Source organism: Idiotropiscis lumnitzeri, chromosome 8 (assembly GCF_059441095.1).
Source record: "Idiotropiscis lumnitzeri isolate Australia: NSW breed Sydney's pygmy pipehorse chromosome 8, RoL_Ilum_1.0, whole genome shotgun sequence".
Taxonomy (NCBI): Eukaryota; Metazoa; Chordata; class Actinopteri; order Syngnathiformes; family Syngnathidae; genus Idiotropiscis; species Idiotropiscis lumnitzeri.
The window spans coordinates 3,031,125-3,047,500 of record NC_142398.1 but is presented as its reverse complement, the minus strand read 5'-3'; the positions used below and the strand labels follow the sequence as shown (position 1 = coordinate 3,047,500).

General features: G+C 42.4%; 13 non-coding genes and 1 pseudogene across 13 annotated transcripts; all 14 read left to right on the top strand.

Moving 5' to 3' along the window:
• The first annotated feature begins 811 nt into the window (after positions 1 to 811).
• LOC148331553 (5S ribosomal RNA) lies at positions 812 to 930 on the top strand. Its single transcript, XR_015844783.1, has one exon. It is a non-coding gene; the product is annotated as a 5S ribosomal RNA (ribosomal RNA).
• Positions 931 to 1,934: 1,004 nt separating this feature from the next.
• On the top strand, positions 1,935 to 2,053 carry LOC148331552 (5S ribosomal RNA). The gene has a single exon (XR_015844782.1). It is a non-coding gene; the product is annotated as a 5S ribosomal RNA (ribosomal RNA).
• A 1,006-nt stretch (positions 2,054 to 3,059) lies between these two features.
• Positions 3,060 to 3,178, top strand: LOC148331551 (5S ribosomal RNA). Its single transcript, XR_015844781.1, has one exon. It is a non-coding gene; the product is annotated as a 5S ribosomal RNA (ribosomal RNA).
• Positions 3,179 to 4,183: 1,005 nt separating this feature from the next.
• LOC148331550 (5S ribosomal RNA) lies at positions 4,184 to 4,302 on the top strand. Its single transcript, XR_015844780.1, has one exon. It is a non-coding gene; the product is annotated as a 5S ribosomal RNA (ribosomal RNA).
• Positions 4,303 to 5,307: 1,005 nt separating this feature from the next.
• Positions 5,308 to 5,426, top strand: LOC148331549 (5S ribosomal RNA). Its single transcript, XR_015844872.1, has one exon. It is a non-coding gene; the product is annotated as a 5S ribosomal RNA (ribosomal RNA).
• A 1,016-nt stretch (positions 5,427 to 6,442) lies between these two features.
• On the top strand, positions 6,443 to 6,551 carry LOC148331548 (5S ribosomal RNA; annotated as a pseudogene).
• A 1,006-nt stretch (positions 6,552 to 7,557) lies between these two features.
• LOC148331547 (5S ribosomal RNA) lies at positions 7,558 to 7,676 on the top strand. Its single transcript, XR_015844953.1, has one exon. It is a non-coding gene; the product is annotated as a 5S ribosomal RNA (ribosomal RNA).
• A 1,006-nt stretch (positions 7,677 to 8,682) lies between these two features.
• Positions 8,683 to 8,801, top strand: LOC148331546 (5S ribosomal RNA). Its single transcript, XR_015844880.1, has one exon. It is a non-coding gene; the product is annotated as a 5S ribosomal RNA (ribosomal RNA).
• A 1,004-nt stretch (positions 8,802 to 9,805) lies between these two features.
• Positions 9,806 to 9,924, top strand: LOC148331545 (5S ribosomal RNA). Its single transcript, XR_015844779.1, has one exon. It is a non-coding gene; the product is annotated as a 5S ribosomal RNA (ribosomal RNA).
• Positions 9,925 to 10,930: 1,006 nt separating this feature from the next.
• Positions 10,931 to 11,049, top strand: LOC148331544 (5S ribosomal RNA). The gene has a single exon (XR_015844778.1). It is a non-coding gene; the product is annotated as a 5S ribosomal RNA (ribosomal RNA).
• Positions 11,050 to 12,055: 1,006 nt separating this feature from the next.
• On the top strand, positions 12,056 to 12,174 carry LOC148331543 (5S ribosomal RNA). Its single transcript, XR_015844776.1, has one exon. It is a non-coding gene; the product is annotated as a 5S ribosomal RNA (ribosomal RNA).
• Positions 12,175 to 13,180: 1,006 nt separating this feature from the next.
• LOC148331542 (5S ribosomal RNA) lies at positions 13,181 to 13,299 on the top strand. Its single transcript, XR_015844775.1, has one exon. It is a non-coding gene; the product is annotated as a 5S ribosomal RNA (ribosomal RNA).
• Positions 13,300 to 14,312: 1,013 nt separating this feature from the next.
• Positions 14,313 to 14,431, top strand: LOC148331541 (5S ribosomal RNA). Its single transcript, XR_015844871.1, has one exon. It is a non-coding gene; the product is annotated as a 5S ribosomal RNA (ribosomal RNA).
• A 1,006-nt stretch (positions 14,432 to 15,437) lies between these two features.
• LOC148331540 (5S ribosomal RNA) lies at positions 15,438 to 15,556 on the top strand. Its single transcript, XR_015844875.1, has one exon. It is a non-coding gene; the product is annotated as a 5S ribosomal RNA (ribosomal RNA).
• The last annotated feature ends 820 nt before the right edge of the window (positions 15,557 to 16,376 follow it).

The following is a 16,376-nucleotide window of genomic DNA, read 5'->3' as shown; positions in this document are numbered from 1 at the left end:
AAATGCGTGTCTGGAGACTTGAGTTTGGCTCCGGAGCTCCACATTAAGACCAAAAGGGGACTCTCGTAGTCTACAGGTGTAGCAGGCAGATGACCCGATGCAGTCCGGTTGGGTTGGTGCAGTCAGTGTTTACTAAATAAAAAGTTAATGAATCAATTTAAAAAAATGGTGTTTACTGAATGCAATAAAGGGAAGTATAGTTAATGTGGCAATTAGCAGGTGTGGAGAAGCTTCATTCATTTTTTTTAGCTTCACTGGTTATATCATTGGTTCTTATTTTATTAGTTCCACTTTATTCTTCCATTTATTCCAATTTAATTTAAATAATGTCAAATAAATGGTACATGACCATGGGTGGATAGCAGTGAACGCCCCCCCATGTTCTTGGTGTATATATTGGTGGTACGGGGCTGGTATAATATTAGTGCCCCCATGTGGTCCGATCGTGTAGCTACGGAGCCACACACAAGTCTCCTGACACGCATTTGCAAATCAGCACACGCATTTGCGAGTCGTCCGCGGCAGGACTGTAGCAAACGTCACCTCTAAGAACACAGCCAATCAAAAGGTCCCGTTTTTACAGGTCGCCCATCTATACGGATTTTTGTCCGCATTTATGTGCCAACAAATCATTGTACACATTTGCTGATATTTGTCATATATCTGTGACTTCAGTCATGCATTGTAGATTGTTGTTACACATTTGTGACTGTGGTTATAGTTTCAGATTCTTGTTACGTATTTTTGGATTGAAGTATTTGCCACAATAAAGACCACATGTATAAAATGCAAAATTTTGAAAGAAATTGTCGCTTACGGCCATACTACCCTGAGCACGCCCGATCTCGTCCGATCTCGGAAGCTAAGCAGGGTCGGGCCTGGTTAGTACTTGGATGGGAGACCGCCTGGGAATACCAGGTGCTGTAAGCTTTTGCACCGCAAAAAAAAAAATAAATAAAAAACTCTAACAAATGTAAGCAAGTATGCGAGCTGCTTTTTTATAAATTTCCACATATTCGCCTGACAGGCTGAGAGCACAAAATGCCAACATTCAGCGTCCCCTGCCTTTGGGTGTTGCTACAGTCTCGCCGTGGACGACTCGCAAATGCGTGTGGCAATTTGCAAATGCGTGTCTGGAGACTTGAGTTTGGCTCCGGAGCTCCACATTAAGACCAAAAGGGGACTCTCGTAGTCTACAGGTGTAGCAGGCAGATGACCCGATGCAGTCCGGTTGGGTTGGTGCAGTCAGTGTTTACTAAATAAAAAGTTAATGAATCAATTTAAAAAAATGGTGTTTACTGAATGCAATAAAGGGAAGTATAGTTAATGTGGCAATTAGCAGGTGTGGAGAAGCTTCATTCATTTTTTTTAGCTTCACTGGTTATATCATTGGTTCTTATTTTATTAGTTCCACTTTATTCTTCCATTTATTCCAATTTAATTTAAATAATGTCAAATAAATGGTACATGACCATGGGTGGATAGCAGTGAACGCCCCCCCATGTTCTTGGTGTATATATTGGTGGTACGGGGCTGGTATAATATTAGTGCCCCCATGTGGTCCGATCGTGTAGCTACGGAGCCACACACAAGTCTCCTGACACGCATTTGCAAATCAGCACACGCATTTGCGAGTCGTCCGCGGCAGGACTGTAGCAAACGTCACCTCTAAGAACACAGCCAATCAAAAGGTCCCGTTTTTACAGGTCGCCCATCTATACGGATTTTTGTCCGCATTTATGTGCCAACAAATCATTGTACACATTTGCTGATATTTGTCATATATCTGTGACTTCAGTCATGCATTGTAGATTGTTGTTACACATTTGTGACTGTGGTTATAGTTTCAGATTCTTGTTACGTATTTTTGGATTGAAGTATTTGCCACAATAAAGACCACATGTATAAAATGCAAAATTTTGAAAGGAATTGTCGCTTACGGCCATACTACCCTGAGCACGCCCGATCTCGTCCGATCTCGGAAGCTAAGCAGGGTCGGGCCTGGTTAGTACTTGGATGGGAGACCGCCTGGGAATACCAGGTGCTGTAAGCTTTTGCACCGCAAAAAAAAAAATACATTAAAAAAACTCTAACAAATGTAAGCAAGTATGCGAGCTGCTTTTTTATAAATTTCCACATATTCGCCTGACAGGCTGAGAACACAAAATGCCAACATTCAGCGTCCCCTGCCTTTGGGTGTTGCTACAGTCTCGCCGTGGACGACTCGCAAATGCGTGTGGCAATTTGCAAATGCGTGTCTGGAGACTTGAGTGTGGCTCCGGAGCTCCACATTAAGACCAAAAGGGGACTCTCGTAGTCTACAGGTGTAGCAGGCAGATGACCCGATGCAGTCCGGTTGGGTTGGTGCAGTCAGTGTTTACTAAATAAAAAGTTAATGAATCAATTTTAAAAAATGGTGTTTACTGAATGCAATAAAGGGAAGTATAGTTAATGTGGCAATTAGCAGGTGTGGAGAAGCTTCATTCATTTTTTTTAGCTTCACTGGTTATATCATTGGTTCTTATTTTATTAGTTCCACTTTATTCTTCCATTTATTCCAATTTAATTTAAATAATGTCAAATAAATGGTACATGACCATGGGTGGATAGCAGTGAACGCCCCCCCATGTTCTTGGTGTATATATTGGTGGTACGGGGCTGGTATAATATTAGTGCCCCCATGTGGTCCGATCGTGTAGCTACGGAGCCACACACAAGTCTCCTGACACGCATTTGCAAATCAGCACACGCATTTGCGAGTCGTCCGCGGCAGGACTGTAGCAAACGTCACCTCTAAGAACACAGCCAATCAAAAGGTCCCGTTTTTACTGGTCGCCCATCTATACGGATTTTTGTCCGCATTTATGTGCCAACAAATCATTGTACACATTTGCTGATATTTATCATATATCTGTGACTTCAATCATGCATTGTAGATTGTTGTTACACATTTGTGACTGTGGTTATAGTTTCAGATTCTTGTTACGTATTTTTGGATTGAAGTATTTGCCACAATAAAGACCACATGTATAAAATGCAAAATTTTGAAAGATATTGTCGCTTACGGCCATACTACCCTGAGCACGCCCGATCTCGTCCGATCTCGGAAGCTAAGCAGGGTCGGGCCTGGTTAGTACTTGGATGGGAGACCGCCTGGGAATACCAGGTGCTGTAAGCTTTTGCACCGCAAAAAAAAAATACATTAAAAAAACTCTAACAAATGTAAGCAAGTATGCGAGCTGCTTTTTTATAAATTTCCACATATTCGCCTGACAGGCTGAGAGCACAAAATGGCAACATTCAGCGTCCCCTGCCTTTGGGTGTTGCTACAGTCTCGCCGAGGACGACTCGCAAATGCGTGTGGCAATTTGCAAATGCGTGTCTGGAGACTTGAGTGTGGCTCCGGAGCTCCACATTAAGACCAAAAGGGGACTCTCGTAGTCTACAGGTGTAGCAGGCAGATGACCCGATGCAGTCCGGTTGGGTTGGTGCAGTCAGTGTTTACTAAATAAAAAGTTAATGAATCAATTTTAAAAAATGGTGTTTACTGAATGCAATAAAGGGAAGTATAGTTAATGTGGCAATTAGCAGGTGTGGAGAAGCTTCATTCATTTTTTTTAGCTTCACTGGTTATATCATTGGTTCTTATTTTATTAGTTCCACTTTATTCTTCCATTTATTCCAATTTAATTTAAATAATGTCAAATAAATGGTACATGACCATGGGTGGATAGCAGTGAACGCCCCCCCATGTTCTTGGTGTATATATTGGTGGTACGGGGCTGGTATAATATTAGTGCCCCCATGTGGTCCGATCGTGTAGCTACGGAGCCACACACAAGTCTCCTGACACGCATTTGCAAATCAGCACACGCATTTGCGAGTCGTCCGCGGCAGGACTGTAGCAAACGTCACCTCTAAGAACACAGCCAATCAAAAGGTCCCGTTTTTACAGGTCGCCCATCTATACGGATTTTTGTCCGCATTTATGTGCCAACAAATCATTGTACACATTTGCTGATATTTGTCATATATCTGTGACTTCAGTCATGCATTGTAGATTGTTGTTACACATTTGTGACTGTGGTTATAGTTTCAGATTCTTGTTACGTATTTTTGGATTGAAGTATTTGCCACAATAAAGACCACATGTATAAAATGCAAAATTTTGAAAGAAATTGTCGCTTACGGCCATACTACCCTGAGCACGCCCGATCTCGTCCGATCTCGGAAGCTAAGCAGGGTCGGGCCTGGTTAGTACTTGGATGGGAGACCGCCTGGGAATACCAGGTGCTGTAAGCTTTTGCACCGCAAAAAAAAAAATACATTAAAAAAACTCGAACAAATGTAAGCAAGTATGCGAGCTGCTTTTTTATAAATTTCCACATATTCGCCTGACAGGCTGAGAACACAAAATGCCAACATTCAGCGTCCCCTGCCTTTGGGTGTTGCTACAGTCTCGCCGTGGACGACTCGCAAATGCGTGTGGCAATTTGCAAATGCGTGTCTGGAGACTTGAGTGTGGCTCCGGAGCTCCACATTAAGACCAAAAGGGGACTCTCGTAGTCTACAGGTGTAGCAGGCAGATGACCCGATGCAGTCCGGTTGGGTTGGTGCAGTCAGTGTTTACTAAATAAAAAGTTAATGAATCAATTTTAAAAAATGGTGTTTACTGAATGCAATAAAGGGAAGTATAGTTAATGTGGCAATTAGCAGGTGTGGAGAAGCTTCATTCATTTTTTTTAGCTTCACTGGTTATATCATTGGTTCTTATTTTATTAGTTCCACTTTATTCTTCCATTTATTCCAATTTAATTTAAATAATGTCAAATAAATGGTACATGACCATGGGTGGATAGCAGTGAACGCCCCCCCATGTTCTTGGTGTATATATTGGTGGTACGGGGCTGGTATAATATTAGTGCCCCCATGTGGTCCGATCGTGTAGCTACGGAGCCACACACAAGTCTCCTGACACGCATTTGCAAATCAGCACACGCATTTGCGAGTCGTCCGCGGCAGGACTGTAGCAAACGTCACCTCTAAGAACACAGCCAATCAAAAGGTCCCGTTTTTACTGGTCGCCCATCTATACGGATTTTTGTCCGCATTTATGTGCCAACAAATCATTGTACACATTTGCTGATATTTATCATATATCTGTGACTTCAATCATGCATTGTAGATTGTTGTTACACATTTGTGACTGTGGTTATAGTTTCAGATTCTTGTTACGTATTTTGGATTGAAGTATTTGCTACAATAAAGACCACATGTATAAAATGCAAAATTTTGAAAGAAATTGTCGCTTACGGCCATACTACCCTGAGCACGCCCGATCTCGTCCGATCTCGGAAACTAAGCAGGGTCGGGCCTGGTTAGTACTTGGATGGGAGACCGCCTGGGAATACCAGGTGCTGTAAGCTTTTGCACCGCAAAAAAAAAAATACATTAAAAAAACTCTAACAAATGTAAGCAAGTATGCGAGCTGCTTTTTTATAAATTTCCACATATTCGCCTGACAGGCTGAGAGCACAAAATGCCAACATTCAGCGTCCCCTGCCTTTGGGTGTTGCTACAGTCTCGCCGTGGACGACTCGCAAATGCGTGTGGCAATTTGCAAATGCGTGTCTGGAGACTTGAGTGTGGCTCCGGAGCTCCACATTAAGACCAAAAGGGGACTCTCGTAGTCTACAGGTGTAGCAGGCAGATGACCCGATGCAGTCCGGTTGGGTTGGTGCAGTCAGTGTTTACTAAATAAAAAGTTAATGTATCAATTTTAAAAAATGGTGTTTACTGAATGCAATAAAGGGAAGTATAGTTAATGTGGCAATTAGCAGGTGTGGAGAAGCTTCATTCATTTTTTTTAGCTTCACTGGTTATATCATTGGTTCTTATTTTATTAGTTCCACTTTATTCTTCCATTTATTCCAATTTAATTTAAATAATGTCAAATAAATGGTACATGACCATGGGTGGATAGCAGTGAACGCCCCCCCATGTTCTTGGTGTATATATTGGTGGTACGGGGCTGGTATAATATTAGTGCCCCCATGTGGTCCGATCGTGTAGCTACGGAGCCACACACAAGTCTCCTGACACGCATTTGCAAATCAGCACACGCATTTGCGAGTCGTCCGCGGCAGGACTGTAGCAAACGTCACCTCTAAGAACACAGCCAATCAAAAGGTCCCGTTTTTACAGGTCGCCCATCTATACGGATTTTTGTCCGCATTTAACCATGTGTATGTGTCAACAAATCATTGTACACATTTGCTGATATTTGTCATATATCTGTGACTTCAATCATGCATTGTAGATTGTTGTTACACATTTGTGACTGTGGTTATAGTTTCAGATTCTTGTTACGTATTTTTGGATTGAAGTATTTGCCACAATAAAGACCACATGTATAAAATGCAAAATTTTGAAAGAAATTGTCGCTTACGGCCATACTACCCTGAGCACGCCCGATCTCGGAAGCTAAGCAGGGTCGGGCCTGGTTAGTACTTGGATGGGAGACCGCCTGTGAATACCAGGTGCTGTAAGCTTTTGCACCGCAAAAAAAAAATACATTAAAAAAACTCGAACAAATGTAAGCAAGTATGCGAGCTGCTTTTTTATAAATTTCCACATATTCGCCTGACAGGCTGAGAGCACAAAATGCCAACATTAAGCGTCCCCTGCCTTTGGGTGTTGCTACAGTCTCGCCGTGGACGACTCGCAAATGCGTGTGGCAATTTGCAAATGCGTGTCTGGAGACTTGAGTGTGGCTCCGGAGCTCCACATTAAGACCAAAAGGGGACTCTCGTAGTCTACAGGTGTAGCAGGCAGATGACCCGATGCAGTCCGGTTGGGTTGGTGCAGTCAGTGTTTACTAAATAAAAAGTTAATGAATCAATTTTAAAAAATGGTGTTTACTGAATGCAATAAAGGAAAGTGTAGTTAATGTGGCAATTAGCAGGTGTGGAGAAGCTTCATTCAATTTTTTTTAGCTTCACTGGTTATATCATTGGTTCTTATTTTATTAGTTCCACTTTATTCTTCCATTTATTCCAATTTAATTTAAATAATGTCAAATAAATGGTACATGACCATGGGTGGATAGCAGTGAACGCCCCCCCATGTTCTTGGTGTATATATTGGTGGTACGGGGCTGGTATAATATTAGTGCCCCCATGTGGTCCGATCGTGTAGCTACGGAGCCACACACAAGTCTCCTGACACGCATTTGCAAATCAGCACACGCATTTGCGAGTCGTCCGCGGCAGGACTGTAGCAAACGTCACCTCTAAGAACACAGCCAATCAAAAGGTCCCGTTTTTACAGGTCGCCCATCTATACGGATTTTTGTCCGCATTTATGTGCCAACAAATCATTGTACACATTTGCTGATATTTGTCATATATCTGTGACTTCAGTCATGCATTGTAGATTGTTCTTACACATTTGTGACTGTGGTTATAGTTTCAGATTCTTGTTACGTATTTTTGGATTGAAGTATTTGCCACAATAAAGACCACATGTATAAAATGCAAAATTTTGAAAGAAATTGTCGCTTACGGCCATACTACCCTGAGCACACCCGATCTCATCCGATCTCGGAAGCTAAGCAGGGTCGGGCCTGGTTAGTACTTGGATGGGAGACCGCCTGGGAATACCAGGTGCTGTAAGCTTTTGCACCGCAAAAAAAAAAATACATTAAAAAAACTCTAACAAATGTAAGCAAGTATGCGAGCTGCTTTTTTATAAATTTCCACATATTCGCCTGACAGGCTGAGAACACAAAATGCCAACATTCAGCGTCCCCTGCCTTTGGGTGTTGCTACAGTCTCGCCGTGGACGACTCGCAAATGCGTGTGGCAATTTGCAAATGCGTGTCTGGAGACTTGAGTGTGGCTCCGGAGCTCCACATTAAGACCAAAAGGGGACTCTCGTAGTCTACAGGTGTAGCAGGCAGATGACCCGATGCAGTCCGGTTGGGTTGGTGCAGTCAGTGTTTACTAAATAAAAAGTTAATGAATCAATTTTAAAAAATGGTGTTTACTGAATGCAATAAAGGGAAGTATAGTTAATGTGGCAATTAGCAGGTGTGGAGAAGCTTCATTCATTTTTTTTAGCTTCACTGGTTATATCATTGGTTCTTATTTTATTAGTTCCACTTTATTCTTCCATTTATTCCAATTTAATTTAAATAATGTCAAATAAATGGTACATGACCATGGGTGGATAGCAGTGAACGCCCCCCCATGTTCTTGGTGTATATATTGGTGGTACGGGGCTGGTATAATATTAGTGCCCCCATGTGGTCCGATCGTGTAGCTACGGAGCCACACACAAGTCTCCTGACACGCATTTGCAAATCAGCACACGCATTTGCGAGTCGTCCGCGGCAGGACTGTAGCAAACGTCACCTCTAAGAACACAGCCAATCAAAAGGTCCCGTTTTTACAGGTCGCCCATCTATACGGATTTTTGTCCGCATTTATGTGCCAACAAATCATTGTACACATTTGCTGATATTTGTCATATATCTGTGACTTCAATCATGCATTGTAGATTGTTGTTACACATTTGTGACTGTGGTTATAGTTTCAGATTCTTGTTACGTATTTTTGGATTGAAGGATTTGCCACAATAAAGACCTCATGTATAAAATGCAAAATTTTGAAAGGAATTGTCGCTTACGGCCATACTACCCTGAGAACACCCGATCTCGTCGGATCTCGGAAGCTAAGCAGGGTCGGACCTGGTTTGTACTTGGATGGGAGACCGCCTGGGAATACCAGGTGCTGTAAGCTTTTGCACCGCAAAAAAATAAATAAATAAAAAACTCTAACAAATGTAAGCAAGTATGCGAGCTGCTTTTTTATAAATTTCCACATATTCGCCTGACAGGCTGAGAGCACAAAATGCCAACATTCAGCGTCCCCTGCCTTTGGGTGTTGCTACAGTCTCGCCGAGGACGACTCGCAAATGCGTGTGGCAATTTGCAAATGCGTGTCTGGAGACTTGAGTGTGGCTCCGGAGCTCCACATTAAGACCAAAAGGGGACTCTCGTAGTCTACAGGTGTAGCAGGCAGATGACCCGATGCAGTCCGGTTGGGTTGGTGCAGTCAGTGTTTACTAAATAAAAAGTTAATGAATCAATTTTAAAAAATGGTGTTTACTGAATGCAATAAAGGGAAGTATAGTTAATGTGGCAATTAGCAGGTGTGGAGAAGCTTCATTCATTTTTTTTAGCTTCACTGGTTATATCATTGGTTCTTATTTTATTAGTTCCACTTTATTCTTCCATTTATTCCAATTTAATTTAAATAATGTCAAATAAATGGTACATGACCATGGGTGGATAGCAGTGAACGCCCCCCCATGTTCTTGGTGTATATATTGGTGGTACGGGGCTGGTATAATATTAGTGCCCCCATGTGGTCCGATCGTGTAGCTACGGAGCCACACACAAGTCTCCTGACACGCATTTGCAAATCAGCACACGCATTTGCGAGTCGTCCGCGGCAGGACTGTAGCAAACGTCACCTCTAAGAACACAGCCAATCAAAAGGTCCCGTTTTTACAGGTCGCCCATCTATACGGATTTTTGTCCGCATTTATGTGCCAACAAATCATTGTACACATTTGCTGATATTTGTCATATATCTGTGACTTCAGTCATGCATTGTAGATTGTTGTTACACATTTGTGACTGTGGTTATAGTTTCAGATTCTTGTTACGTATTTTTGGATTGAAGTATTTGCCACAATAAAGACCACATGTATAAAATGCAAAATTTTGAAAGAAATTGTCGCTTACGGCCATACTACCCTGAGCACGCCCGATCTCGTCCGATCTCGGAAGCTAAGCAGGGTCGGGCCTGGTTAGTACTTGGATGGGAGACCGCCTGGGAATACCAGGTGCTGTAAGCTTTTGCACCGCAAAAAAAAAAATACATTAAAAAAACTCTAACAAATGTAAGCAAGTATGCGAGCTGCTTTTTTATAAATTTCCACATATTCGCCTGACAGGCTGAGAACACAAAATGCCAACATTCAGCGTCCCCTGCCTTTGGGTGTTGCTACAGTCTCGCCGTGGACGACTCGCAAATGCGTGTGGCAATTTGCAAATGCGTGTCTGGAGACTTGAGTGTGGCTCCGGAGCTCCACATTAAGACCAAAAGGGGACTCTCGTAGTCTACAGGTGTAGCAGGCAGATGACCCGATGCAGTCCGGTTGGGTTGGTGCAGTCAGTGTTTACTAAATAAAAAGTTAATGAATCAATTTTAAAAAATGGTGTTTACTGAATGCAATAAAGGGAAGTATAGTTAATGTGGCAATTAGCAGGTGTGGAGAAGCTTCATTCATTTTTTTTAGCTTCACTGGTTATATCATTGGTTCTTATTTTATTAGTTCCACTTTATTCTTCCATTTATTCCAATTTAATTTAAATAATGTCAAATAAATGGTACATGACCATGGGTGGATAGCAGTGAACGCCCCCCCATGTTCTTGGTGTATATATTGGTGGTACGGGGCTGGTATAATATTAGTGCCCCCATGTGGTCCGATCGTGTAGCTACGGAGCCACACACAAGTCTCCTGACACGCATTTGCAAATCAGCACACGCATTTGCGAGTCGTCCGCGGCAGGACTGTAGCAAACGTCACCTCTAAGAACACAGCCAATCAAAAGGTCCCGTTTTTACTGGTCGCCCATCTATACGGATTTTTGTCCGCATTTATGTGCCAACAAATCATTGTACACATTTGCTGATATTTATCATATATCTGTGACTTCAATCATGCATTGTAGATTGTTGTTACACATTTGTGACTGTGGTTATAGTTTCAGATTCTTGTTACGTATTTTTGGATTGAAGTATTTGCCACAATAAAGACCACATGTATAAAATGCAAAATTTTGAAAGATATTGTCGCTTACGGCCATACTACCCTGAGCACGCCCGATCTCGTCCGATCTCGGAAGCTAAGCAGGGTCGGGCCTGGTTAGTACTTGGATGGGAGACCGCCTGGGAATACCAGGTGCTGTAAGCTTTTGCACCGCAAAAAAAAAAATACATTAAAAAAACTCTAACAAATGTAAGCAAGTATGCGAGCTGCTTTTTTATAAATTTCCACATATTCGCCTGACAGGCTGAGAGCACAAAATGGCAACATTCAGCGTCCCCTGCCTTTGGGTGTTGCTACAGTCTCGCCGAGGACGACTCGCAAATGCGTGTGGCAATTTGCAAATGCGTGTCTGGAGACTTGAGTGTGGCTCCGGAGCTCCACATTAAGACCAAAAGGGGACTCTCGTAGTCTACAGGTGTAGCAGGCAGATGACCCGATGCAGTCCGGTTGGGTTGGTGCAGTGAGTGTTTACTAAATAAAAAGTTAATGAATCAATTTTAAAAAATGGTGTTTACTGAATGCAATAAAGGGAAGTATAGTTAATGTGGCAATTAGCAGGTGTGGAGAAGCTTCATTCATTTTTTTTAGCTTCACTGGTTATATCATTGGTTCTTATTTTATTAGTTCCACTTTATTCTTCCATTTATTCCAATTTAATTTAAATAATGTCAAATAAATGGTACATGACCATGGGTGGATAGCAGTGAACGCCCCCCCATGTTCTTGGTGTATATATTGGTGGTACGGGGCTGGTATAATATTAGTGCCCCCATGTGGTCCGATCGTGTAGCTACGGAGCCACACACAAGTCTCCTGACACGCATTTGCAAATCAGCACACGCATTTGCGAGTCGTCCGCGGCAGGACTGTAGCAAACGTCACCTCTAAGAACACAGCCAATCAAAAGGTCCCGTTTTTACAGGTCGCCCATCTATACGGATTTTTGTCCGCATTTATGTGCCAACAAATCATTGTACACATTTGCTGATATTTGTCATATATCTGTGACTTCAGTCATGCATTGTAGATTGTTGTTACACATTTGTGACTGTGGTTATAGTTTCAGATTCTTGTTACGTATTTTTGGATTGAAGTATTTGCCACAATAAAGACCACATGTATAAAATGCAAAATTTTGAAAGAAATTGTCGCTTACGGCCATACTACCCTGAGCACGCCCGATCTCGTCCGATCTCGGAAGCTAAGCAGGGTCGGGCCTGGTTAGTACTTGGATGGGAGACCGCCTGGGAATACCAGGTGCTGTAAGCTTTTGCACCGCAAAAAAAAAAATACATTAAAAAAACTCTAACAAATGTAAGCAAGTATGCGAGCTGCTTTTTTATAAATTTCCACATATTCGCCTGACAGGCTGAGAACACAAAATGCCAACATTCAGCGTCCCCTGCCTTTGGGTGTTGCTACAGTCTCGCCGTGGACGACTCGCAAATGCGTGTGGCAATTTGCAAATGCGTGTCTGGAGACTTGAGTGTGGCTCCGGAGCTCCACATTAAGACCAAAAGGGGACTCTCGTAGTCTACAGGTGTAGCAGGCAGATGACCCGATGCAGTCCGGTTGGGTTGGTGCAGTCAGTGTTTACTAAATAAAAAGTTAATGAATCAATTTTAAAAAATGGTGTTTACTGAATGCAATAAAGGGAAGTATAGTTAATGTGGCAATTAGCAGGTGTGGAGAAGCTTCATTCATTTTTTTTAGCTTCACTGGTTATATCATTGGTTCTTATTTTATTAGTTCCACTTTATTCTTCCATTTATTCCAATTTAATTTAAATAATGTCAAATAAATGGTACATGACCATGGGTGGATAGCAGTGAACGCCCCCCCATGTTCTTGGTGTATATATTGGTGGTACGGGGCTGGTATAATATTAGTGCCCCCATGTGGTCCGATCGTGTAGCTACGGAGCCACACACAAGTCTCCTGACACGCATTTGCAAATCAGCACACGCATTTGCGAGTCGTCCGCGGCAGGACTGTAGCAAACGTCACCTCTAAGAACACAGCCAATCAAAAGGTCCCGTTTTTACAGGTCGCCCATCTATACGGATTTTTGTCCGCATTTATGTGCCAACAAATCATTGTACACATTTGCTGATATTTATCATATATCTGTGACTTCAATCATGCATTGTAGATTGTTGTTACACATTTGTGACTGTGGTTATAGTTTCAGATTCTTGTTACGTATTTTTGGATTGAAGTATTTGCCACAATAAAGACCACATGTATAAAATGCAAAATTTTGAAAGAAATTGTCGCTTACGGCCATACTACCCTGAGCACGCCCGATCTCGTCCGATCTCGGAAGCTAAGCAGGGTCGGGCCTGGTTAGTACTTGGATGGGAGACCGCCTGGGAATACCAGGTGCTGTAAGCTTTTGCACCGCAAAAAAAAAAATACATTAAAAAAACTCTAACAAATGTAAGCAAGTATGCGAGCTGCTTTTTATAAATTTCCACATATTCGCCTGACAGGCTGAGAGCACAAAATGCCAACATTCAGCGTCCCCTGCCTTTGGGTGTTGCTACAGTCTCGCCGTGGACGACTCGCAAATGCGTGTGGCAATTTGCAAATGCGTGTCTGGAGACTTGAGTGTGGCTCCGGAGCTCCACATTAAGACCAAAAGGGGACTCTCGTAGTCTACAGGTGTAGCAGGCAGATGACCCGATGCAGTCCGGTTGGGTTGGTGCAGTCAGTGTTTACTAAATAAAAAGTTAATGAATCAATTTTAAAAAATGGTGTTTACTGAATGCAATAAAGGGAAGTATAGTTAATGTGGCAATTAGCAGGTGTGGAGAAGCTTCATTCATTTTTTTAGCTTCACTGGTTATATCATTGGTTCTTATTTTATTAGTTCCACTTTATTCTTCCATTTATTCCAATTTAATTTAAATAATGTCAAATAAATGGTACATGACCATGGGTGGATAGCAGTGAACGCCCCCCCATGTTCTTGGTGTATATATTGGTGGTACGGGGCTGGTATAATATTAGTGCCCCCATGTGGTCCGATCGTGTAGCTACGGAGCCACACACAAGTCTCCTGACACGCATTTGCAAATCAGCACACGCATTTGCGAGTCGTCCGCGGCAGGACTGTAGCAAACGTCACCTCTAAGAACACAGCCAATCAAAAGGTCCCGTTTTTACAGGTCGCCCATCTATACGGATTTTTGTCCGCATTTAACCATGTGTATGTGCCAACAAATCATTGTACACATTTGCTGATATTTGTCATATATCTGCGACTTCAATCATGCATTGTAGATTGTTGTTACACATTTGTGACTGTGGTTATAGTTTCAGATTCTTGTTACGTATTTTGGATTGAAGTATTTGCTACAATAAAGACCACATGTATAAAATGCAAAATTTTGAAAGAAATTGTCGCTTACGGCCATACTACCCTGAGCACGCCCGATCTCGTCCGATCTCGGAAACTAAGCAGGGTCGGGCCTGGTTAGTACTTGGATGGGAGACCGCCTGGGAATACCAGGTGCTGTAAGCTTTTGCACCGCAAAAAAAAAAATACATTAAAAAAACTCTAACAAATGTAAGCAAGTATGCGAGCTGCTTTTTTATAAATTTCCACATATTCGCCTGACAGGCTGAGAGCACAAAATGCCAACATTCAGCGTCCCCTGCCTTTGGGTGTTGCTACAGTCTCGCCGTGGACGACTCGCAAATGCGTGTGGCAATTTGCAAATGCGTGTCTGGAGACTTGAGTGTGGCTCCGGAGCTCCACATTAAGACCAAAAGGGGACTCTCGTAGTCTACAGGTGTAGCAGGCAGATGACCCGATGCAGTCCGGTTGGGTTGGTGCAGTCAGTGTTTACTAAATAAAAAGTTAATGAATCAATTTTAAAAAATGGTGTTTACTGAATGCAATAAAGGGAAGTATAGTTAATGTGGCAATTAGCAGGTGTGGAGAAGCTTCATTCATTTTTTTTAGCTTCACTGGTTATATCATTGGTTCTTATTTTATTAGTTCCACTTTATTCTTCCATTTATTCCAATTTAATTTAAATAATGTCAAATAAATGGTACATGACCATGGGTGGATAGCAGTGAACGCCCCCCCATGTTCTTGGTGTATATATTGGTGGTACGGGGCTGGTATAATATTAGTGCCCCCATGTGGTCCGATCGTGTAGCTACGGAGCCACACACAAGTCTCCTGACACGCATTTGCAAATCAGCACACGCATTTGCGAGTCGTCCGCGGCAGGACTGTAGCAAACGTCACCTCTAAGAACACAGCCAATCAAAAGGTCCCGTTTTTACAGGTCGCCCATCTATACGGATTTTTGTCCGCATTTATGTGCCAACAAATCATTGTACACATTTGCTGATATTTGTCATATATCTGTGACTTCAATCATGCATTGTAGATTGTTGTTACACATTTGTGACTGTGGTTATAGTTTCAGATTCTTGTTACGTATTTTTGGATTGAAGGATTTGCCACAATAAAGACCTCATGTATAAAATGCAAAATTTTGAAAGGAATTGTCGCTTACGGCCATACTACCCTGAGAACACCCGATCTCGTCGGATCTCGGAAGCTAAGCAGGGTCGGACCTGGTTTGTACTTGGGTGGGAGACCGCCTGGGAATACCAGGTGCTGTAAGCTTTTGCACCGCAAAAAAAAAAATAAATAAAAAACTCTAACAAATGTAAGCAAGTATGCGAGCTGCTTTTTTTTTATAAATTTCCACATATTCGCCTGACAGGCTGAGAGCACAAAATGCCAACATTCAGCGTCCCCTGCCTTTGGGTGTTGCTACAGTCTCGCCGTGGACGACTCGCAAATGCGTGTGGCAATTTGCAAATGCGTGTCTGGAGACTTGAGTGTGGCTCCGGAGCTCCACATTAAGACCAAAAGGGGACTCTCGTAGTCTACAGGTGTAGCAGGCAGATGACCCGATGCAGTCCGGTTGGGTTGGTGCAGTCAGTGTTTACGAAATAAAAAGGTAATGAATCAATTTTAAAAAATGGTGTTTACTGAATGCAATAAAGGGAAGTATAGTTAATGTGGCAATTAGCAGGTGTGGAGAAGCTTCATTCATTTTTTTTAGCTTCACTGGTTATATCATTGGTTCTTATTTTATTAGTTGCACTTTATTCTTCCATTTATTCCAATTTAATTTAAATAATGTCAAATAAATGGTACATGACCATGGGTGGATAGCAGTGAACGCCCCCCCATGTTCTTGGTGTATATATTGGTGGTACGGGGCTGGTATAATATTAGTGCCCCCATGTGGTCCGATCGTGTAGCTACGGAGCCACACACAAGTCTCCTGACACGCATTTGCAAATCAGCACACGCATTTGCGAGTCGTCCGCGGCAGGACTGTAGCAAACGTCACCTCTAAGAACACAGCCAATCAAAAGGTCCCGTTTTTACAGGTGGCCCATCTATACGGATTTTTGTCCGCATTTATGTGCCA